We start from the raw sequence: 27091 nt of genomic DNA, 5'->3' as shown, positions 1-27091 counted from the left end.
AAAAAATGTTCCACATCACTGGTCATTCGAGAGATGCAGATGAAAACAACACTGAGATTCCACCTCACCCCACAAAGAATGGCTGCTATCAAGAAATCACACAATAACAAATGTTGGCGGGGTTGTGGGGAGAAAGGAACCCTCCTCCATTGTTGGTGGGAGTGCAGATTAGTGCAACCACTATGGAAATCAATATGGAGATACCTCAAAGAGCTTGGACTGGAGGTTCCACTTGACCCAGCCATCCCTCTGCTGGGTATCTTTCCAAGTGTTCATCTTATTTTTGCATAAGGCAGCTATAAAAGCTGCACTTTTAACTAGCTAAGTTATTTTAGAATAAAGAAGGTGCTTCATCGTATATTTGTAAGGCTCTTTTCTCCATAACATATCCTTATGAACATATTCTGCATAAAATCAAAATTTTGAGATCTCCTTTTATTGGTTTAGTTTAAAAAGAAAACAATACATGCTGGACTGTCTTAGCTTTTACAGTAAAAATCCAAACAAAGCATGTTGTTGCTGCCCGCTACATGTGAGAATTGGGCACGGCAACATTTTCAAGTTGCATAACATATCAAACAATAAATCCTCATTTCAAAAATTAAAAGAAAACTACTTTGAAAACATTTTTCCCTGTTTACCAAAAGAAAATACAAAGGCCATAGATGAAAGTCATGGATGGACAAAAATGTCTGGGCTTCTTTGATAGCCTTAATTAGTAATCCTGTAATTAGTATCATGTCAGTTGTCATGTAGCTGGCGACATTCACTGAGAATATACCCAGACCCCTATTCTCTTTCTGTCTCTCAAACATTGTCATTCATTTGAGTGACAACTCATGCATAATATAATAGCCTGGGGTGCAATTCATTTTAGCAGTTGCACAACTTAGTAAGAAAAAAAAAGCAGAGCTGGTATCATGTGTGCCTTGAAGGTCAGATGATGCCACAATTTGCACCTTTGTTGCGAGACATGAAAATTAGCAATTAACATAAATGTATCGATTAACATATGGATGGTTTAGCTTGATGCAGTAATGCAGCTAATCATATTTTACTGCCTATAATCATTCTGTTTGCCATAATGCAACGTATTATAATTTTTAGAAAGGGAGAGTTTAGATAAATTTTGGATTAGTTATGTTTGTTTCATCAAATGTGTACCAGTGAAAAATAGAAAGTTTGAAAACCATGATACAGTTTGATTTATTTAGTACAGCAGATGTTATATTACTCATATAGTTGCATAGTTTCTGTTTCTTTCATACCTTATGGTTCTTCCATTCTTTCCCTAATCACTGCCACTGTCTACATTTAAACTTTTACCATATTTCCTTTTGACAACTGTTATCATCTCATGTCTGGACTCATTCCCATTTGTCCTTCAAGTATTGCCAAAAGGGTCTAAATTATAATTTGACTACTGACACTACTAGGCTGTAACTTTAGGATACTGTAGTGGTCAGCCCTATATTAGTATAACAAAACATCCAAGATAATTAATTTATGAAGAGAAAAGATTGCTAGGGTTCATGTCCTGGATTTTCCAGTCCTGGATGAAGAACCCATTTATTTGGGTCTCTGACAAGACAGAACATCACAGTAGGAGTGTGTGATGGAGAAAACTGCTTGCCTTATAAATCGGGAAGCAAAACAAAGGAATCAGAAGACGAAAACACTGGAGTCCCACAGTCCTCTTTAAGGACAACTCCAGCGCTCTAGACCCCCACAAGGCACTGCTTCCTAAGGGCCCAGCACCTATTCATAGCACCAACCTGGAGATCAAGCCTCTCACACACAGAGATTTGGGAGGGAGCACTCGTCCAAACCAGAGCAGATACAGACCTAAAATCTGACTTTCGGTTATAATGATTTTAATAATGAAGTTGTTCATATACACTTGTGGTTTAATAAATATCTCTTCTCTTAACCCTTCAAACAAGGGAATTGTTGTGGTAAAGTACTCATACAAATTTCTAAAGCAACATCACTTAGGTTACTAACATCTATTGAGCACTTACTGTGTCCCAATTATTACTCTCTTCTTTCTCTCTACTCTTCCACTAAGAAGTTACTATCACTGCAAGTTCTAATTTATAGGTGGGTCTGAGGCACAGAGAGGTTAATTTTCCAAAGATCCCTAAATTAGTAAGGCATGGAAATGGAATTTATACTTATACTAGCTCAATGAGAAGCTTATAGGTCTTCAGTTAAATGTAGAAGAAGGAGAATGGTAACTAATGGAAAAATCTAGACATCACCATTTGGTCCTTTCTTCTCTACAAATATTTTCCATCCTGGACAGCATGAACGGACTCTTTCTTTGGTATTTGGCTACCAGAGATTTTCTCTATTTAACCAGCGTCATTATTTTTCAGCGTTAGTCCAAAGCTGAAGGGCATTATCTGATATCTACCAACATAAATAAGTATAGGTCACTTGGCAGAAAAGGCAAATGACAAATGCAATTTAACCACTAAAGTCTGTCGCTGTTGTGCACTGTGTAACAGAGATGTTACATGCACCATTTAACTTAAGTAAACAGACAACTGCAGCTCCTCTTTTCATCTTCAAGTTTGTCTGCAAGTACTGGATTTGAGAAATGACATCTGAAGCTGAAGAGGAAAGATGTGGAAAGATGAGTTTTAAAAAATGGATTATCAAGATATAATTCAGTACTTTAATAATTATGCATTTCCTTATTAGTTGGTAGCCCTTCTCCAATTGTCAATCTTGCTAATTGAATGTCACGTGATATTCCTTAGGCTATGAGTTTGGATCCTATTTTTTTCTTTTCAGTAAATCTCTCCAGTGGTGATACCAAAGGAAACATCTGTCTCTTTAGAAGAGAACTAATTGGAAGAGAGTGAGATTGCATTTCTGTTGATGAGTACTACTCCCTGTGTTGGATCATTCAGGAGGAATAAGGTGATTTCCGATGCATTGGCCTGTCCATTGTTCTTTACTGTTCTGGAAGGAAGAGGCATGGAAACATTAAGGAGAGCACAAGGAAAAGGGGATAGTAAAAAGTGGAACAGGCTTGTTGATATGGGTGCCATGTGGAGAAATCCTGAAAACACCGACTGTTGATCACATGGACCACTCAAATGCTGTGTAATCTTCAGGTCACACAGCAGTAGAGGAGGGGAAAAGAAGCTGGGCTCAGGTTGTGACAACTAAGGCGTGAGGTCATCATCATAGTGATAGCTCCATTATTAATTAGCAGCCAGTGGAACATTTGGGAATTTTCAGGATGTGGAACACTTTGTAACTTCTCAAAGGCAGCGTTTAGCTTGATGTTTCATGTGCATGTCTTAATTTTTATATCTAATTTCAGTTTTATTACTATTGTATGGACAAGAAAGCTTAGATTAAAAAAGTAATCAAAACTTGGAAAAATTGCCCAACTTGTTTCAACTGAGTATTGTCAAAGCCAAAAATTTTATCTCAAGAGTTTATCAAAGGCATTTCTTGCACTATCAAGAAGAATACTATAAAGGCTTCTAGTTTAGATAAGCTATTCTGCACAATTTCTGACACAAGAGACTTGGTGTGGAAATTAACCCACATACATGTTACATTGAGTGTAACTATCCCTTACTATTTATTCTTTCTTAATTGCCTATTTATCTGTACCTAATTACTAGGAAGTTGAGAAATAAAACAAGACAAAATATTGAGAGTAAATACCTCTTTTTGGACCTGGGATATTCAGAACTTTTGCTTTGGTTGTTGTAGAACTAAATTTGAAGTAACAATACAACTTAACGCTACATTTTTCATCTTATTTAAAGAATAATGAATTATTACTCCATTGCAAACATTAGAAACAATTATCTGTCCCTGATATTTTAGTTGAGGTTGTTTGGCTGATTCTTTGAGAGAAAATGAAATGGAATATATTCACTCATTTAATTAACAATGTTATTAATAATAAAGAGGTTGTATTTTATTTTAACCACAGAATTTCTCAATAAAGAAATGATCACATATAGAATGGCGGTTACCTAAATATAATGAACAACCAGTAAATCCCGTGTGTTTCAGGAGATGCAGTATTTGACGCTTCTGAAGTAATATGCACACAGGAAGACACTTTAACTTAAATGTAATATATTTTTTTCTAACTAGCTTCAGAACTACTCAAGCAATACATGTACCTCTATAAAAGTGAAACATTAACACAGTACATTGTAATTATCGAATCAAATTTCTTTATCATTCTTAAGTAAACACTGAAAGCGGTATAAACCCATTCAAGCATTTGGATAACACCTTTCACAGTGGTACTTATGGTAGTTTCTTTACCTGGATGTTATGTTAGACAAATAAATAGTTGAGTGATTGGGAAGCTATAACATTGGCTCTAAAGCAAAACTAGTTTCAACATCTCTTGTTAATTTTTAAATTATGTGTGCTCTTTCACTCTCTCTGAGTGTGTGCGTAATATTTTTCACTTTAGATGCTATGTTTTTTTAAATTATTTCAATAATCTTTATACTAGCCAAGAAACTTCTTTTATTTATTGAGTAAAATGATAATGATGTGTTTAAATAAGTAGTAGAATCAAAATGTCTGCAATGAATCCTGGCTTTGTAATAGATGTGTAAGTTTCCTTTACATCAGTGCCCCCCTCAGTTCCTAGCCCAATCTGCAGAATGGGATAAAAATAGTAGATGCCTGATTGTTGTGAGGGTTGTGTTAGTATCTATAAAGCATTTATTACTGTCCTTATGAAAACGAGTTACAATGGTGATGGAGACTGGATAGCATCAATAAAAAGGTGTTCTACTTTTCTGGCCATTGGGGAGACAAAAGAATAAAAATTAGGTCAAATTATATCATTCGATATTATAAAAGTGTCCAGCATTCAACTTCTTAGTCATAGATAGCAAGCAAAACATTAAACACAGGCATAAAAAGAAGAAAACTTTTATGAATATCTGATTATTCATGTGAACCTAAGCAGACGTGAAAATCAAAATTTAAATTTAAAACCGAAAGAAAACAGTCTGTGGTGGTGGATTCTGGTACTAAAGCATCTCTGTTTTTAGATCACAAAAGAATATTATCAGCTAGCAGTTTGCTCTGAGGGAGAAGGGTTATGCTAAATTGGGAATAGAGATAGGATTAGGCTTTCAATTACTTGCCATGTGGATCTGAAGCACAGGCCAGCCCTGTATTAGGCACTGAAAGATTGATTAATGAAAAATGTCCCCAAAGATTTCACAAGTGCTTGAAACTAGATTTAGGGTTAGCTAGATAATGTCTGTAATCGGTGTTATATGATTTGGGCACAAGTGAAAATGATGTGGTGTACATCTTTTATTTGTTAGTAAAAACAGCCTAAATCAAGAGGTGATTTATGTGAAACCGGAGAAGGGCTCATGTAATATAAAATCGAAGGCCACGTGTTACCAGCGCAGCATTCTGGTGTTTTGGTTGATTGTGATATTTCTCATATCTAATGTTTCTACCTATTTTTCAGTGATTGCAACCAAGTCCATCTCACTTCTCCCAATTAATTTCTTACACTGTTATTAAGTGCAGTCATGATGTTGCATAGTATGTTTCCTGGGCTCATACAATTAGCTTCTCTATCTCCTTTCCTCTGGGGTCTCCCCACACTAGAACTTTCCACTTCCTGCTTTCTCCTCTGCAATAGACAGAGCAGTCGTGGGCTCAGGCTTCAAAATTAGAAACATTGGTGTGAATACTGACTCCACTTACTACTCAGTTACATTAGACATCTTGCGTGACTTTTTGTGACTTAATTTCTTCGACTTTAAATGAAACTGGTCATAGATTCGGTTTCACACAATTTTCAGGAGGATGACACTAGCAAATATGATTAAAGTACATAAAAGCATGGTTAGTTCAGTGTAGATGTTCCATAAATATTAGTGATTTTTTTTTTTTGTCAAACACATTTTTCTGAGACCTGCCAAAAAAGAATGTGTTTATTTTAATTTAGGGGCTTGTATTGAGATCTACAATTCATGGAGTTGAGGAAACTAAATTAGTTGCTTTTGTAGAGCTCTTCTTGTTTGGAGAATGAATGATTTGCCCAGAGGTTCCTGGCTTGCAGTAAGCACTTGATAATATTAGTAATTTTTTGGTGATTGCTATCACAGTTCCAAAGAAGTTTCAGGAACTCTAGTAAAACCTTTTTTCCTATAAAATACTTTTGCTTCATCTTTTTTGTCATTTTTTTCTTTTCTATGCATCTCCAGACTATATTTATGAGGAAAACATCTGTGATCATTTATTTCTACGCTCCTCTACGTACAGTCTTACATTTGCTATAATTGTTCTAATGATCATAATCATTACTTGGTGATTTTTTATTCTTAATTTTCTGAGAGAAGAATAAAATATTTTAGACATACTTTATTTTCCTTCTGTAGCACCGGAACAGATAACCAGCGTTCAATAGAGACTAACCATCTGCACAAGCATACATCAACACGCACTAACACACCATTCCAATAAATTCTTTCTGGATAATGTTTTAGAAGTTTGAGTTTGAATGGGACATACCTGTTTCCACTTTTAATACTTAATTAATATTACTTTTAAAAACTCATTATTATTATTAGAATTTAAGATTCAGCTTAAAAATTAATATTGATACTTGATATTTTATTAAATAATACAAAAGCCCTCAAAATAACTTGATAGACCATATTTTTGTCTCTTGATAGCCTTCTACGGACATAGTCTACTTATTCTTCTATTTTAACATGAAGTATCATTAAAACATAAATCAATTGGAGAAACTGGTAAAGTTCTACGAGTCTGAATTTAGTTTATCGCTTGTTGGCTTCTTCATTTTGACAAATGAGCTACAAAAATGCAATACAGTAACATTTGGAGAAACTGAAGCTGGGATGGGAATATACAGAAGCTCTCTACACGATCCCTGCAGATAATGCAAAATAGAACGCAAAATACTTCTAAGCAAAAATATATTTTGAAACTACTTAGAAATGAGGCCGATGTTAAAATATGAAAATGATCAATGTTTCCAGACACGTATTCATTTAATAAAATATCACGCAGTCGTTAAGAAAGTACCACTCTAAAGGAAGTAAGGGACAGGAAAAAATATGAGAAAAAGAAAAAATGGAAACAAAATGCTTGTACATAGGGGAGGGCGGAGGGGGCAAAGAGAGGGCAGGGGTATGGGGAAAAAATGAGAACCAAGATCTGTCATGTACGGGTACAAGATCCCAATGATGAATGTAACAGTACTGTATACTTAAAAAGTACCAATAAACTCAATAAGATTTTTTAAAAATGAAAGTACTATTATAAAAAATAAGCAAAATTCAAAATGCTTTTGATACTATAGGTAGTGGGAAAAAGATTTACATAATAGTTTGCTTGTCATGTAATTAAAGCCATAAAAATATAATAATTAAAACAAGTACATCAAAGTGACATGTGGGTACAATGAATGTTATTTTGCTAATTCTTTTTATATTTACCACAGTTTTCTATATTTCTATAGCTTTTACTCTGGATAATTTTTGAAAGTGAAATGTATGCTGTAATGATTGAGTTTATACATTAGATATATGAATTAAACTGTGTTAAAGGAAACAAGGTATTTAAACATGACCCTTCAAATTTTAATGAAAAACATTTGTTTTGCTTTTGCTGTGTGTGTTTGAAGTAAGGTTTCTCTAAATTGTCCAGGCTGGCCTGGAACTGGTGATCCTCCTTCTACCTCCCAAGTTGCTGTGATTCCAGGCATGTGCCATTGTGTCCTGTATAAGAAAGCTTTTATTCAACAATTTCGGTAGGTTTTCTGACTTAAAGATAACCCATTCAGCCAATAACCAGTTGTTTCTTCTCAGGTACAGAATTTACTTAATTCTCCATGCCAATCACAAATCTCCTAAAACTAATCTCACCCCACAAGAATTAATTTTACCTGTGTTCAACTGGGTATTCTGAAACCTCTTTGTTGATATTTGTTCTCTGGATATGTGCATATAGGGAGAGACAGAGAACACCAAAGCAGCTTGTGCAAATTAAAAATACTGCTTTGGTTTGAGGACCAAAAGAGCAAGTTTCTGCTAAAAATAAAGGACAACCAAACCAAAAGGCACACTGTGGTTCTGGAAATGACCTTGAAATAGTCATGATGGCTTTACTCTTTCCTTGAGCATATGTATTCTGGCATTATTGACAGTAGCAATTTTGGGTCCATCTGGACCCTGGATTCTATTTATATGGTTTCAGGACAACTGCAAATTCCTCATTTTGCACCCAGGGATTTTATCTCAAGTTCAATTTTGAGCATGTAATTTGATAATTTTCCTTTCCTATTCCAATTATTAACATTTGAATACTTTTATTTGGAATACTAAAATATCAGTAGAAGCTATTTTTCAAATAACATAAATATGACAGTGGATAATTCATTATGCTCTGCTCGATATTGATAAAAATTATAAATTTGCTTTATCATGCAGTTGAAATTGTGTTAGAGAACTTGAGACACAAACACTGCTTCAAAATAAAACAGTATTTGGGGTAATTGCTTCTTACTGACAACTTTTTCGTGACTTTAAGGGTCTTCATTGGAAATATTTCAGTAGTTTAAAAGAGGTATGTCTCTGATATATGTGAGGAAAGTTTTACCAGGAAGAGACCTTGGAATTCTCCCATTCTTCAGGACTGAAAGATGTATATTTAGATGCAAAGATATAGCCCACTGGACAATTTTCACCACCAAATGATAGGCAAGATTCATCTTTGAAAAGCATGATGGTAGGTCACTTCTTCCTTGGAGATATTCCATCCTTAGAAATGAAAAAAAAAGTATATATTGAATCTTTTGTCAATATTTAGATAGAACTTGGATAAGAATCAGAAAATGGAAATCATCCCAGAAACCCCTCTCTCCACTTTCAATGAAGGAAATCTTTTATCAGAACTAACTACTTAAAAAGGGTGTGTGTGAAGGGATCCTTGGAAGATTTTCAACATTTGATGAGATAGCTCCTTGGATGATTTTCAAGACCTGGAGGGGTCCATAATGAAGAATCATGCTGCTTCCATTAGTGTATTTTTTCCTCTTCATGTTTGCAGACAAAGCTGAGAATCTGTCCAATTTCTTGTTTGGCTAAGGTAGTCTTTATTTTAATAGAAAGGCTAGTCGACTTGGCATATTTACAAATGAGAAGAGCAAATGGAAGCAAGTAATATGTACATAATTCTCATAGCCAATAGGAGATAACTTTGTGTATGTGATAGCTCTACCCCCCCACACAGTAGTTTACCAAAAGGAGTAATACATTCTGAAAATTATGTAGAAGAATGTCTGTCTGGTTCTACAGATGTTAAACACAAGGTAATTTTATTGTCATGTTGTAAAATAAAGGTAGTTAGGAGATATGTTTAAAAAAGATAATTATAGCCTTACATAGTTCATATAACTTAATTAGATGCTGCTTTTCTTTTCAACACTTGCAATATATTTAATTATCAAGGAGGTTGATAAGTAGGTATTAGTTTGGGGGATTTCACTATGTCTCCATATATCTTAATACCAGATTTCATTTTCCCTAGAAATGATTAATGCAATACTACAAAATGCACCAAACATATTTAGGGATAACTGTTTCCATAGTTAGAACACTATATTACTTAATGCGATGTTTGTTTTATTTAAACTTTGTTATTATATTTGTGAAAATGGACATTTCCTCATTCACAACAGTAAGAGAAAATCATCCTCTAGAGCTAAAACAAAGAATATAAATGAACAAATAATATTTAAAGCTATATGCTTGTGTTGATTGATATAAAATTAAATGATCTTTGTTATTATTTGGTGACTTATATGTATCAGAGAGGCTATAATTTACATTTCTAAATTAATGCTTGAAATATGAAATTTAAGATGAAATTGTTTTCAGGCCTAACTTAGCACTATTTGTTTCTGTAACTGATACCAGTTCCCAAGTTTCTATTATCACCCAACAACAAAGCATTTCAGCCACATGATCCAAAGTAAGCACATTATGCAGGAATGATTTACCATAGAAAGCTTGCTGTGTTCAATATTAGGAAGTCACATATTCAAGGAACAGGAGGAGCCTAAAATATTGAGGATCAAAATTTCCTTTATTTCAAGGACTGTTTCTTTTTATCCCCGAGTCAAAGCAAGAATCTGCACACAGCCTCTTTAATACTGATGAGCATCCTTGCTGTACTGGTTGAGTTCTGCCCAGAAAGTTCCATTATGGCTTTCAGCAGAGCTCTGCCCAGTAGGGCAGGCCAAGTGAAACTTCCCAATTGAAAATGGGCTTCTGTAGGCTCCCAAAAGGGACAAAAATACTTCAAAATTATTGTTAACACACAAAGGACCTCCAGGGTTCTCTTTAACATAATTCATATACCAGCTTCCACAGAATGGCTTTTCTATTTAGGCAAGCCATTCATTCAAAAAATGAAACTGATCATACTAGTATTTTTGCCTTGGCTATGGGTTGCATCCTGCTTTTTCTCATTAGAATGAGAATCATTACACTCAAAAACAAAAAAAGAAAAAAAGGAAAACAAAACCTATTTGTGGCTTTAAAAGTTATTCTAAGAGATCCAGCTCTGAGGTGGAGTGGCAGTGGAATATTCCTTTAGCAGACGGACATTTCTGGATGATATTCTGCCCCTTGTAGTGGAACGTGATGTACATTTTGATTCCCTGGCATGCCAACACTAACACCCATCTGTTAAGATGGCATTATTCCTAAAAATAAAAAAAGTAATTTACCAGGTTCCAGAAGTCCTAAGTGTCTGGCATATGTATACATTTCTAAAGGTAGCTTCCAGATTAAAAAAAAAAAAAATTCAAGAGAGTTTAGTTTAGGTTGCTTTCTCCCAGAGCATAAAATCTTTGGGGGCCATTATAAGAAACTGCACAATTAATATATGAATTTAGACGCAAGTATCTTTTCCCATGTTTGACATTTGGAAATCTGCATGTGAAAAATTCCATTGAGATTAATTCATTTTAAGTGTAAGCAATCCCCTTTTCTTTTATTATTTTTAATTAATTTTGGTACATTTAATGTATCCAATATAATGACATTGAAGAACCAAGATTGATTATGTAAAGCAATCCCCTATTAAAGAAGTTCTTCTTTCATAGATACTTGGTTTTTTTTTTTTTTTCATGTGTATTATTTGTATCAGTGCACCAAGTATTCCCTAAAATGGTTTGGAGTGGTTTGGTAGAGAGTAGAACCCCCAGGAGGACTGCTGTGCCCAATTTAGAAATAGAAATCCATACTCCATAAACTTGATAAGATAATGTTGATTGCCTGAGGTTAAAAAGCCAGAAATGGCTTAAGTTAAAGTCAAAGGATGGAAATCCTATAGAGCTCTGGAGCCCACAGGGGGTGATTGGGTAATTTGGTTACTGAAGAGAAGACATCCCCTTGCTTAGCTACAGGATTCTGGGTGGCAGCCCTTTTCCCTCTCACATTTCCTGGTGTTTTGTTTTTGTAAATGTAGTTTCTTGCAAATGAGAACATCTGCATTCAGATGTCCACAATGCAATTGTTCTGATTGAAAAAATGAAACAGTATTAGAGAAGAAAAATTATTAGAGGAAGAAAAATACTGAGAGGAGTAAAATTTGGAGAGGAATTTTTCCCTTGTGCTTTACTACTGAATTACAGTAAAACAAATAGCATAAACATTATAGAAATTTATGGCATGGATATGTACTTTGCAAAAGGAGGCATTTTGATTATAGCACTGGTATCAAATATCTCTTATTTTTAAGAATAATTATTGAAAACAAAAGCACCTGTTGCATGCTATTGAAAGTATTGATGTCCAGTCTACTTAATGAAGGGAAGATTTCCAAAAAAATAATGTCAAAATTTTTATATACATGTCATGTACATCATTTGTACATGTCATCTTTGACAACATTTGAGTTAAATTATTTATCACTTTTTACTTTGTAGGCTGGTTCCTGTATCAACTTCCTAAGAACTAAAGAGTAAGGTATAAAGTATAATAATACTCTATAATTATCTTATATAGCCTGTAAAATTTATCATCTTAATAATTACATTAAATCAGTTTATTTCATAGTATAAAGGGCTATCAAATTATTTTATTTAAAATAGCAAGGAATTTTTCCATACAAAATTTGTCTATACTTAGAAAATTGTTGGAAATAAACTTGGGAAGTCAATTGCATAAGTTTATAAAGCTTATGAAGTTATTAATAAAATGTCAGAAGTATCATTGGCTTCCAGGAAAATCTAAAGACTAAAAAATTCAATATTGTCGGATTTTTTTTTTTTTACTGTTGTCCTTCATAAAGAACATTAAATCAATGGTAGAAAATGCTAAAAAAGTCAGCAAGTCTTTGCATGATGGACCTAAATTATTTTGGTTGTTAAAAAGAAATTTTCAAACGTTGGAAAATTAAAACACTCTATAATTAGTAATTGGTCAGCCTTGTGATGGATGAACAGATCTTAAAAATGTGAAGATGAGAAAAAAAAAATAAATGAATTGGAGACCTAAATATTTAGCATTGTCATCTTAACATCAAAGTGTCCCTTCTTAAGCAAGATGCTTGGAGGCTGAGAAGGTGCCCTGGGAGACTAAGACAAAACAAAAGTCTTTGTCGAAGGAGTAAGACTTACATTGCACTTTGAGAAAGTGTGATTAATGAGTTGATGGATGAAGATGGACATTCTGTAGGAAAAATAGTGAAAGTAAAGGGAAGAATCATTTCATCTCTCACTATATAATTTTTCTTTTAAACTGCAGAAATATGTGCCAATTTAAATTATTAAACCAGTATAAAATTATTAAACATAGCAGAGCTAAACTGGCAAACAAGAAACTATTTAAAACCCTTCTCCATTGTTATTAGGAGTATAGGCTGGTGCAAACACTGTGGAAATCAGTAGGAGATACCTCCAGAAACTAGGACTAGAGATCCCATTTGACCCACCTATTCCCCTTCTTGGTATCTTCTTGAAAGAATTAAAAGTTTCCTATCACAGTGATATATGCACATTCACATTTATAGCAGCCCAATCGCTAAAACTTGGAAACAGCCCTATTGCCCATCAACTGGAGACTGGTTAAAGATGTGTTGGTTTGTTTTATTTATAAAATGGAATATTACTCAGCCATAACGAATGAGAAATTAGAGACATTTATAGCTAAATGGATGAACATTGAGGACATGCTCTTAAATAAAACAAACAGGACACACATATGTAAATACAGAATAGTTTCTCTGGTTTGAGAAATTGAACATGTAAATAAGGATCAAAGTGTATAATAGATAATATGAAATAGGAAGAAAAGGTTTAAAAGGGAAGGGGAAGGGGAAGGGAGAAGGGTAGGGGAAAAGGAAAGAAGGGAAAGAGATAAATATAAGAAAAGGGAAAAATAGAGCCAAAGCCTTTGTAAATAGGGGTAGTTTATGTTGAAAAATATTTATGAATAATGAATATTTCTTTTCCCATCATCTTTGTAGCTTACCCTTATCTGTGGACGCTGTTCAGACCACCTGCATATTTGATGAATGGCTTCTGTACAACAGCTTTTTAGAAAAAGCCTGGTGGATATGTTTTTGCATTAGTTCCTCTAAACAAGAATATAAGGGGCAAAGCTTCTTCCGGTGTGTCTGTCAAAATCCTACTTTTTAAATTTTATCCTTTGAGCATATTGATACTACTGAAAATTACTCTAAAAATAATTTTTGACCTTTTTAGTTTAATAAAATTTCTTTAATAGGTTAAAACATTATTTTTAAGTTTAAAATATATAAAACAAAAAAGACCTCAGGATTTATGAACACTAATTCCATTAAAATTTAGTGTGAAGAGAAATATTGCTTTTAGTTTATAAGGACAAAAGACTTTATTTAAGAATCATTAAACTATACAAAAACATTCAAGTTTATGGTGTTATACGTGAATGAGAATCCCAAAGTAATTCTTGCAGCAAATACTTAAGTATTATGCATTTAGTAGGTTTATTTAAAGGCAATTTATAGGCTATATTAGTGAGAATCCAAACCATAATAAATCTATGTAGAAAGAAGCAATAAAATGATATTTAAAGGGTGAAGGTAAAGTAGGCTTTGAACTCAGAGGCCAATGCAGGATTTCTTCCTGTTCCTAATTCTCCACACAGCCTTTAAGAAGGTCTAAGGGCAGTGGTGGACAAACATTATCAATCACTTTCTTTTTTCATTCCTTCGTGAAACTTTGTTTTTCTATCTTAATTATTTATTCCCTTCCATTTCCTCTCTTTTTTCATTTCTTTTTTATGGTAAGATATACATATTGTAGTCCCTATCATTTTCTCCCTATTATTTAAAACCTTCAAATACAGGCAGACGGGTAAAAGATTTCAAAATAATCAAGGGAAAAAAAATCTATATTTACCAAATCCCTGAAACAAATGCAACTGCTATGTACCTCAAGCATACACTTACACGTTTAGTTAAGATTTTGCATCGTTTTGAAGTAAAAATGTATGTCGCTATAACAGCCTGTTCTAAAGATGAAGTTGAAGATGTAAGGAGACAGCCATGTTGACTCAGGCTAGACCGTGGAGTTTTGGAGACGGCAGCATGCCCACCCCAACTTGTTTACATCCCCCTCTTCCTCAGCAGCAAAACACAAGAGGTTTTAATCAACACAGAAAGGTTCTTTCCAAATCCAAACAGCTGGTCTGAATAATTTATTCACTTTTTATTTAAACACTCTGTTTTCATTTTTTTTCCCTCTTGTATTGTTTCTATTCTAGCAACTACAGTGCCTCATCTCCAAGTTGAAAACATGAGCCTGAATTTGAAGTGTAACATGAAATAAGTATGTGCTTGTCTGTAAAAAATGAGAAGCAATTAAACAATATTAAAGTAAAGGCTAAATTTAAATATCTATAGATTCCTAGTATTATTACACACACATACACACACACACACACACACACACACACACACTAAAAACATTAGCTGCTCATTTCACTTGTGCTCTAGCTCCGGGCTATATATTTTGACTTTTCTCACTTTTGCAATAGGTAAGGTGATGAGCAGAAAGTGGAAGGCTCAATGATGTGAAGATATATACCTTATTCTAAATTAGTTCAGGAGAAAAACGCAGCCATTTCCATGATAAGTGGGGAAGAACCTTGGATAACATGTTGAATATGGCTCCCCTGAGCATCTGCTGGCTTTAAGGACCGTGGTGCTTGCAGTGGAGTAAGTCTAGTGTTATGACAGTCTAGCTACTCGAGTGAATCATTCTGCTCCCTCACCATTACTTCAAGTGGGTAATTCATTCTTCAGTTTCTGTCTGAAAACATATTGATGTGGAGCTGGACAGGCAAAGAATAGCAACAAGGCTGCTTTGCAGTCAACTCAGGGCTCGTTCTGCATATGCACTGTGGGCCTAGACACAAAAAAAGGTCTTTTTCTTCTAGGGCTAATAAGCTGGTTTGGATGCACTCACTTTTCCAGAACATTAGCATTAACATCCTTGTAGATATAAATCTCTAGACTCTCATGGTGATTATTTTGAAAGTTGCCACTACTACTCCAAATCTTACATCTTCGCGACTAAACTGTATTCCAGGGAGTGTGCAGACTCCTGTCTGATGGGAGTGCAAGGGAACACGGACACTGAGTGGAGAGAATTTGAATTGAATCCAGGGTGCAATGCTGGTCAGCTGTGGGTTCTTGGGCACTAAGCCTCAATCTCCTTCTCAAAATATTAGGATAGTAACTATATAACGACACATAGAGTAGAGTGAAATAGCAAGTACAAAGTGCTTGACCTTGTACCTGGTGTAGAATAAACACAATAAATTTTATTTTACTGAGCTATTTTCTGGAGAAATTAAACTCCATCTCCCACAAGGACTCTTCTTTATTAACTCTAGAAATAGTTTTCCTCTATTTACGATTCTACATACGTGCAGTGTCTCTGTGCATCTACCTTTTTGTCTCTATCTCTATATCTCCTCTGTCATTCTTACACACACACACACACACACACACACACACACACACACATTGTTTTCTTTGACTACTGGAAGAAGTTCCATGAGTACATAAAACTTGGATTCGTGAGATTGGTAAAGGAATCACAAAACAATATTGGAATAAGGAGAGAAAAGAAAGGCAGGAGTAGGAGAATCAGCATCTACAGTCACAATAACAGTGAACTTGCAAAATATGTATACAAAACTTATTATTCTCTTTTTCCTTGCAAAGCCTTTTTTAACTGAAAGAACCTAATATCACCAAGGAAAATTTTCTTCCTCAGCCTGCCCTGTTAACTAATTCCCTTGTGCACAATACAGCTACAATAGTTTAATAAAACAAAGAACGACTTGACATTGCCAGCCCTTGGTTGTTTGTGTCCACCTGTGACATTTACAAGTGAAGACATACAGAACCTTCTTTTGTTTCCTGGATAATCACTCAGGTGTTAAAGAAGAAGTTGATTCAATTTTAAATGGCATGATTATCTCAAGAGTTGGGAAAATAATTGATGGATTTTCTTCTTCTTTTTCCATAGCTCAAATATACACACTGCAAAGTCATGTCTGGCTGTTTAATTTTACAAGACTGAAAATATTGAATTGAAAGCTCAGGTTTTATTCTAGGTTTATTCCTGGTGTTCAACACTGTCTAAACTTTCACAGGAAAATCGGAAATGAAACACAATTGAAGCTAAATCAAGCTTTTCTGCCTGTGAAGGGGACTTAATATTTCATTTTTTGTTTTTACGTGGAATCTAATGAAAACGTGATTTTATACAAATTCCTTGTGTCAATTATTCCCTGTATTCCTTCTGAACCAATCTGTGTGTTCAACTTGAAGCTTCATTAAGGATCAAGCCAAGTAGTCTTGAAAAAGTACAGGGTTTCAGTGATAGACAGATGGTGGCTTTCATGATGTCAGGAAGTGTCAGATATTATCGTTGGCTGTGGAATGGTGGCTACTATCCAAACAGATTGGGAAACAGACAGAAAGAGCAAGAACACCATTTGTTTTATTTAGATACATTGTGAACAGAAGGAAGCAAGACAGAGCATACTTTTACACATCTTTTTTCCACTCCTTGTGAAAACAGTTTAGGATTTGTTATGTTATATTAGCCCTTTCATTATGCAAAAACATGTGAAAGCCAGAGATGCTGGGAAAAAGATTTGTTGCATTGTGATTTTCTGTGAAGTTTGTTTATTTTTGTTCTTGCAGAATGTGATTTTTTTTTTCAAGTCTCTTCTCATTGGAAATACTGAAAGCTTGGCACTGAAGAGACCCTTGAAGTACTCCACTGTTGACAGTATGAAGTGTGTATCGTCTTTGTGATCCAGGATGAGGAGCTTTTGGATAAGATTATCAAGGGTTCCCAAACTGAAGGTGTTTCTGGGTGAAGCATCTTAGGTTTTCTTGTGCAAGGATTTCATTCATATCAGCAGCCAGAGGGCAGTATCCACTCCATACAAGAAATTTGGTTTCAATTGCAGGATTAAAGTATTTATCCTGTAGGAGATCTAGGCATTAAGGCCCCATAGCCTATTATTCGTAGGATCTTTCTTGATCTTATCTTAAAGGAACATGGAAATTTGTTAGCATTTTCAACAGACAAAATGCTTTTCAACATCTGTGTGATGCCAGTATTCACCTATTGTCATATCATTTACTCCATCTCATGCGGGGAAAACCATATTTGATGCATTACTGATGGAATAGATATTCAGTGCCATAATTTATTGTGTAGTTATGTTGCCAAATCATGGTGACTATATTGGAAATTTTGTTCTTATATGCAACTCTCATATACTGTTTATGAGATTAGGACCTGGAAGATGCCAGAGGATCACTCTAGGTTGGTGGTTTTTCACATTATGTTTCAGAAAGTCCCAGAGTTTCATAGGGGCTGTTCAGGGCTGTGGTGGAGGGTGAGTGCAAGGTCGGGAATCCACCCCACGATGTCTGCTTCTTCTAAACAGCTGTGTAAATGGAGTGGTTTTCCAGCCCAGGGACAAACTGGGCCTGGAATCTTGGCTGAAGCGAATAGCATTCTTTAATAGAAAAGTGTAAAGCATTTGGCTAGGGCCGAGAGTTGGGCATGACTGCATTTTAATTGCTGAGTTCAAACAGGAGTCAAATTCCAGAGGAAATTTAGGATAACTCAGATAAAGCAGAGAGGACTTCACATGCTCCCTCTGCATACACCAAGAGCTTTCGGTCATAGATACAACCAAAACATCCAGAGGTTCAAAGAGTTATATGTAAATTAAGATGACACTGCTTTAGCAGCTTTAGTTCTTACTCAGAAAGAAATCTGGGACTTTTCTATGTAGTTTGTTTATCTTTATTTTTACAGAATGCATTTTTTTTTTTTTTTTTTTTTTTTTTTTTTTTGGGCTGGGGATTGAACTTGGGTCCTTGCGCTTGCAAGGCAGGCCACCGACCCGCTGAGCTAAATCCCCAGCCCTTACAGAATGCAATTTGAAACAAAACAAAACCTCTCATTGAATATATTGAATACTTAAAACAGAGAGAACTTATTTTAAGCCCTGTCAATATGAGTTTGTTGCCCCTAATTCTGACAACAGGAAATAAACTCCGTAGTTTATAAGAGTAGGTAAAACTTGCCCTTGCTGGTTGGTTAGATTAACAGCCCCGAGAACTACAACCTCCTGACTCTCTTTTCCTTTGTCAAGATCACATGGGTAACTCTTTGACAGCATTTAAACCCCAATAAACTTATGCACGTACACTGGTTTAAAATAACATTTTGAGACGTACAGTCTGCTATCATTTTACCTCTTACTGAAGATGTCCAAATCTCATATGTTTATGATAATAACACCAAACTGTTCTTACACTGAATATGTATTGTGTACTTGTTTTATTTTTATAACAACTTGTTCTCAAAGTACTTAGGAACTCTACCACAAAAGCACCTTATTAGAAATAAAGGGAATTATAGATGCTGACTCTGTTATTTTTGGTCTCTATGGTCTCTGAAAGACCTGAACCATGGTATATAGAGACTAAAACAATCCCTAAAATTTATTGACATTATTACAATATGCAGGTACAACATGCTAACTCTCAAAGGAAGAAGAAAATTCATATATTCTTGCCATTCAAAATAGATAAATTGACATTATAGTTTCCATATGGTCTATTTCTGGTTTGGGCAGAGTGTTTTTCTTTAATTTAGTTATATCATTACAATTTAAAGTACTACCATATATTGGGAATTTTACCATTTAGTATCCTTTATTAATAAGATTAATGCTAATGTTATGTCCTTCCTTGTAATTTCTCCAGTCTCCAATTCTCCTGCTTTATATTTCTCTTCCAGTATGGTGGCTTAAAATAATGAAAACAAGTCAATATAGCAGCAATTTTCTAGGTAAATATGAGTGTAGAAAAGCAAGAACAACATGAGCTTATTCTGGGCAGTGACTCTTGGTAGAATAATTAACTGCATACTGTAAATGGACTGTGAGTATGAGTATCAGTGATACCAATCAGAGCTGTCTCCCTTGGTACCTTTGGACTGAGTCTTTTCAAATTGCATGATGGAAAATTATAAGTTTCAGGCCCACAGAATTACAACAGTCTAGTTTGGAAGAATATATTTTCCCGGTAACTCAGAATTCCCAAATTGAATTACATTGATGCTGACTGACTTATCTGAGTTTTGTGTCCAATTTTGAGCCAGTCATTTGAGTCCTCTACCCACTCTTTTTCTAGCCAGATAAGAAGGAAATGGGTTGAGTATCTTTGTTCACTTTTTATGTTCAAGTCCTAGGTCCTAAGGGTAAAGTCTAAAGAGCATGGCCGAGCATGGAAGAAAGGATTTACCCAAGTCAAAATTAAGGCAACAGTACCTTAAACAGAAAATTAATCTTTTCCTACTTATATACCTATGTCTTTGTACATTTCATTGTATACTTCCTATCTCTTCTCATTATAGTCAGCTGTGTCATTACCTCATTGCCTCTCTTCTTTTCCTATCTCTTTCCTTCTGCCTCTGCCCCTTAACCAATCTCATCTACTTCAATGTCTCCTTCAGAATATGTGCATGCTTATACATACCAAATCTTTCTTTTTTAAAATTTATAAATTAGTATCTAACCCTAATATATATACTAATATAATTATTATGTAATTATACCTATAAATTATATCTATAGTTACTGTGATTATCTCTATAAATTATTATGTAATTCTAATATATATATTCTAATATAATTCTAATATATATATGCATAGATATCTATAGATATCTATGCATATATATATTATTACAGACAAAGGTTTAATATCCCAATTCTTTAGTTCTACCCCAGGGTTTTCTCCTCAGCAAAGGCCTTATGTCTATGAACCTATAACACATCTTTATTTGCTTGCCCTACCTTGAACCTTAAAATTTCCTTGAAGATGGTGACTATGTGTTAGTCAAAATTGTATTTCCAGTACAGAAGATGTGTGTCTTTGTCTCCCACTGTAAATTTTATTGAATAGGATAAAAGCAAGTATTAATGCATGCTACAAACTACAACCACAGTCACAGATAAGCTGCAGCTTTTAAAGTTTATGCAGTCCGTGATTTAATGCGACTGTGTCCATAGGCATGCAATGTTTAGCTTTGTCATCAGCCGACTGCATTTCCCCCTGCAGGTTTTCAAGACCAAGTCAATCAGTGTGGTCTTACTGAAACGGATTGCGCACTCCTGCATCTCCAAGAGTCTATCAGCATTATGTGAGGTAGTTGTTTTTTTTTTTAAGTATCTACATAATATCAGCTCAATAATGACAGATTGATTAGGTTTCATTTCTGAAAGGAGTTGATGGCCTAACATTAGGCCAGGAATCATTACCCTCAGTTGGTCATTAATCGCTATGAAATATCTTCTGCTATAGTAGTAATTGCTCTTATAGATTGAAAATGGAAATATATTTATGCAAGGTTGAAGATTTCTGTTTTCTGCTATTTCAGGGGTATGCACAAGGCATTTCTAAGACTTAATGTTTTGTACTTGGGCATATCAGATCGCTTAATTCATGTTTCTACACACAGCCTGGATAGTGGGGAAGATTTACTCCTCCACCACTTCTGTGATCAAAACAACGATCAGAACCCATTTCATGTGAACATTATTCTGAAGAATATTTGATACATTTCCCAACAGCCAATCTGTCCTATTACAACACAATATTTGCATTTCAGATTGCTTATTTATATACTGGGGGATTTTCTTGTAAGAGTATTTTTTTACTCTTATGGAAGCAAAGCTATGTAATAAAAGGTAAAATCTCATAGTCTGAAATAAAATCTATTTGCTTGTTTAAAGAGTATGTTTATTGGTTTGAAAAACATATTGTGAGTATTTGATATAAATCCTAATAATAGTTTATTTATATGAACCGATATAATGAAACGACTACATGCATGTTTATCAGACTATGTTATAATTGATGACTTAAATTGTCAAGGCTTCTACAGATCTTTCATCAGGTTTTTTTTCCCTGGGTCATAGCAAATAACTGAAGGCCATACCTTTAATTATAATTGTGGCTGACTAGACTCTCATATCTGACCGCCACTTGTAGTCAACAACACATATTGATGACAAAGCCAGCCATCATATGTTCTGGGAAAGAGAAAACTTGATCGGGGTTAAGAGGTTGGATTAAGTTGTCCACATGTGCAGTAAGTCTAAGCAAGTGACCTTACCATTTCCACTGTGGGACTCGAGTGGTACAATGTTCTGTGCATAGGATCTGCTACTTCCTCATAAGGGACCACCGTGTCCCACGAAAGCACATTCCCTGCATTTACGTTCAAATACAAGAGTGCATAGTGCAAAAGGGTCTGACACAAAAACAAATATTAATGCCACATAGGAAAGGAAGCCAAGTTTATCCGTCTCTTTCTTATATTTCATTTGGTATCATACTTGGGAGAAATACATAGCTTTCTAGATTGTCCTGCTCTGACAAGTGCTAAAATGTTTGAATTTAAGTTGCACAGACTTCTTACCTACTGCAGTAAACCAACCCACCTGACTTACAAGCAGGATGATCTATATGTTCCCATCAAGTCAGCCCTGATGACACAAGACTCAGCCACTCAATATATCTTCTTTTTACCAAAAAGTACTTTATGTCCTAATCTTTTTATCCTGTTTTCCTTTCTAATGGCCTCTAATTAGCTTAGTGAATACATGTATATAGTTTTTGATTTTTGAATTTTTTTAAAATTCCAAAAAAATGCTGTAGAAATTATGTGCATTTTTAGAAAATGTCAGTGATGGGCCAGGGATGTAGCTCAGTGGCGCCATGCCTGCCTGGCAAGCTCAAAGTCCTGGTACTGCAAAAAAAAAAGAAAAGTCACTGATGATGGTTTGAAGAGCACTTGAGCACTTGAAAAGATACTAGGTGTGGATTAGACAAGTTTTACTTGGATCGTGGATCTTCTGGTGTTAGCCACTTTTTTTTTTTAGTCATTTAATTTTTCTAGGACTCAGCTAATAAGAGATAATGGAAACAGCCTAGCGGAGTTGGGTAAGTGTGAAGACTGGGTGAAAATTTTTATCATAGAGGAAGGCTTCTGGAAGATGGGCAAGAATAAATACTTTTGAGTTAAATATAAATTAATACCTATACTAAGGATAAGAGGTGGGTGTTATTCTAAAAGATCAGTATTCATACTGAGGTTTCAACTCTGTGGAAGTTAGTGGAAATTAACTTGAAATAATAGACTTATAATTTAATTTCAAATTAAGGTGAAACAAACTGTAAAATCCAGAGAGTTATACCACCTGCCTGATAATGTTTCCTTTATAAGTGGGTTTGTCTGTGACATTGAGAACAAGGATTTGATTTTAAAACATCTTTGAGAAGCTCAAGAAATGTCAAATACAAAAGGTTGAATTTTTCCACAACAATCTCTCATACAATCAATGCTGTGGAAAGAAAACCTGACTGGGTAATAATGATAAGACAACAAAGACTGAGGGAGGCTGTGTCGTTCTGTCTATAAACTAGCAACATTACAATGGCCACAAATATTATGTGGCATATTGCAGAAAGACATGAAAGAAAAGAAGGTATAAGAATTTGTCATTCTAAGTCACTAATTTATATATTCTTTAATTCATTAATTCCTTTAATAAATAGTGAGACCCCGCTATGTGCCAGGCACTGTGCTAGGTTCTGAGAAGGCAAAAGCATAGGCAGATTTTTTCACTGTACTTATAGAGTTGATATTTAGTGAAAGTAGAGCTATCAAAACTATTTCACCAATGCAGTAAATTTTGTGAAGGAGAAACAGTACAAACACTTTGAGGACAAGGGTTTTGGAGGAAATAATCTGCAGCCTGACATGTAAAGAGAGAATATTAGCAAGTATGAGAGTCTCAATTTAACAAACTCTAAAGATGCGTGTTACAGTGACATCACTGAAACCTCTTCATTAAACATGTTTTAAAATGTAACATCACTAAGGCATTTTAAATCAAAAAATAATAGTCTCATCAAATTTGTTTTTGTTGCTGAGTTCAGTCTTTCTATGGTTTATTAAGGAAATATTTGTGCAGACCACACAAATAACAAATGGAACGCACTACCTGGGGAAGATTAAAAAAAAGGAGTGCAAATTATTTAGCAAGTCAAAAACAGTTTTTTTTAAAGAAAATATGTGATATGGGACAAAGGGCATCGTGCTCTAGGATAGTGCTTCACTTCAATTTTCATTATTAGAGTCAACTGAAACAAAGTTCCACTTCCATAAATATAATCAGAACAAATATAATGTAGGAAGAGAAAATAGAGTGACAAAAACATACACATAGCCTTTTAATGTGTATGTGTGTGGGGTTATTCAAACTTCTGGACTTTTCTCATTATAGACCAATCAGAAAATACATCATACAACACACTTATGGAGAGTTTTGTTTTAGGAAGTTATTTATACATGAATACAATATAAATTTATTCTCCAATTCTTTGCAATTTTTATTTTTTATTAGCACAAGTTTGAAGGGCAAGTAAAGCTACAAATTTGTTCACCACCTGGGATTTGATTGACATGCAGAGGGGTATGGAATTTAATACAAAACAAGAAAGATGTACCCTTTTATCTCATCATGATCAAGAAATGTTAAAATCTATCTTTCTTTGGATGTGTAATGGCTGACCATTATATATGATGATCGTTTTGTCTGATATGCAATCTATTCATGTCCAAGAGCATTATACCGACATATTCTTCCAGGCAACACGAACCAATGCATTTACATTTTCTTATTTTCTAGAACATAATGCTGTAGTAACCATATTGGATAGTCTAGTATCACTCACTTTACACCTACATTTTGAATTCTAAGAAATTTAGCATGGCAAAGTAGTTACCAAATCATTTGATCAATATTTAATATTTTACATAACAGAAAATAAGAAACAGTTTAGCAAATGAACAGGCAAGTGGTTGTATGCGACAGAAAACATTAGCTAAATACTGACCAGCAGTAAAACTCATATTTTTCTCCAGTCAGTACCAGTTAACACAACTACCTTTCTTCAGATATGAGCCCCTGTGTGAAAATGGCCCATGATGGCAGTCTGATGGATACACCACTGAAAAATCGGTGTCTATAATAGAAGTTCGTTTTCAGCAAAGGACCTATATTCTTTTCCAAGAAACAGACACATATTAGGGTGGGAAGATGGAGGTTGTGACATATAAAACAGTTAACATGTATTTTAGAATTTCAACACATTTTAACAAGCTCATATCATTTTCATCAGCCAGTATTCTTGAGCTGGATTTACTAATCTTCATTCACATTGGTCCTTTTTTTTTTTATTAAGCCTATTCCGTATTATTAGAATCCAGTAATAGGTAACAGGTTGTAACCAACAAGTAATAGTTATAGTTATAGTATCAATACAATTAGCTATAATTTATTGGTTATCTATTATAGGTCAATCACTATGTAACTTTTACATAATCCATTCAACAACTGAGAGACTCCTCATCCATTTTATAGATGAAGAATTTAAGGCAATTTGCATAAGATTTCACAACAGATATATACCAAGGGGTGAATTCAAGCCCAGGCAATTTTGCTACAGCATTCCTCAGCATGTCTGCCACTGAATTTTTCTAAAATCTTTCTTACTGATTCCTATATTCTTTCTCCTGGGCCTATCTACTTGTCACTCCTTTAATATCAAAACGCAGTGTAAATATGTGACTTCTCCAGATTTATTTCTCTGTGTCGCCTGCATCTTCACAAATAGTCTTTCTATTACATTATGCTGTAGAAAAGATGAACTAGAACTTTCTCAAATTTTAAGTTTATTTTTCAAAGATGTATCTCATTTTGAATCTATTTTTGAATGAGAGTTGTCAAGTCTATCAATTTACATATTTTCACCATCTAAAGAACATGATAAACAAAACATATTTTCTTGATGTTCTAGAGCAAAACACTGGAAAATACTTTTTAAAATGATAGTTACGCTATTTTTTGTTTTATATATTTGTATGAATACTTGCATTCTCTATCTCCTGTTTGGTGGGGATTGGGCATTTTAAATTAATGAATTTCTCAACCACTTAGAGAGGAGATTTAAAACAAAGTTTACTCTCCAGATGTAACCTGACACTGAGTTATACCACTGTTTTATTATTCCTAATGGCACCGAGTCAATCCACAGATATTTCATCTTGCAATTTTCTACTGTTATGAAAAAGCATGGTGTTAATCATTGTGATACTTTATAAACTGACCATAAACCAATGTTTATAGTCAGTTAATCATTGTATTACTTTGCCTTAGGTAATTTAGTACATTACCATAATGTAGCAATCTACTTAATATAAATTTTAAAGTGAGCACAATAAAAATTGTATAGCGTTAATGTATTATGCATTCTAACCTGAAAATTAAAACTACGACTAAAGTTTGGACAGAGTTCAGATGTTCTATAACTTTGGTTTCCTCTGCTCTTTCTGGGAAAAAGAGTGAAGATTTAAGTGAAGGGCATCATGAAACTATTATTATACTGCTGATGATATATGCATCCCTTTCTCAACCTGCTTTAGGAAAAATAGCTTTTGGTTATTTAAGGTCACCACTTTGGGACCTACAATTATACATTTTTGAAACATTGAACCCCAAGTAAGGGAAACATATTAAAGTTAATAAAAACCAGCAAATAGTACTTATATCAGTAAAGTGAAATAGTGCTTCTCTTTTAAAGGCCCAATGAATATTTTTTTTAAAGAAGAATTCAGTCTGGGGGCTGCGTTGAGACAGTCTTGTTATGCAGTCCAACCTGACTTTGCACCTCCTTTGAAGCCCAGGCTTGCCTCAAATTTGAGATCCTCCTTCCTCAGCCTCCTCAGTGCTGGGATTAGTCATGAACCACCCCACCTGGTTGGTACTCTTAAAATTAACACAATCATTTCAAAATTTGATATCACCTTTTCCTTGAAAACAAGCATTATTGCGTAGCTACGATGTATGAGGCAGAGTATGTACTGAGCTTCTTTTCATTATCAGGTTGAATCCTTATTACCGAGCCTGAGGTAGAGACATCATTCTTGAGACCTACAATTTAGAAATCTTTTATTAACACTAAGCTGTGGTGTTAGATGGGATTTTTCAAAAGCACCAAAGAAACTTGTATCAATGTGGACTTTTCACCATCAGTACGACGGCTCGCACAAATGGAACCACATGGTAGATATGAGGTACGGGGCAAGCGTTGCCATAAGTGAGAAAACAGCTGCATATCGAAGCTACTGCTCCACCTTCCAAGTGGGTGAAAAATCAAGCAGTTTCTACTTATGCGATGAAGAAATAGGCTCACCTGTTATAAAAACTCAATTAAATTTGCTAGAGAAATGTTGGTGAACATAAGGGAAAGGTTCCCGGGTCCCTCTCCAATGACTACAGCTATGTGGTTCCTTTACATTCAGAGATAATTTTCATGGCATTCAAGGGACGATGTCCACTCAGAATCACTGTTGCTGAAGAAT

Source organism: Fukomys damarensis, unplaced genomic scaffold (assembly GCF_012274545.1).
Source record: "Fukomys damarensis isolate Sample0158 unplaced genomic scaffold, DMR_v1.0_HiC HiC_scaffold_4, whole genome shotgun sequence".
In the NCBI taxonomy this organism is placed as follows: Eukaryota; Metazoa; Chordata; class Mammalia; order Rodentia; family Bathyergidae; genus Fukomys; species Fukomys damarensis.
This window is presented reverse-complemented; position numbering follows the sequence as displayed.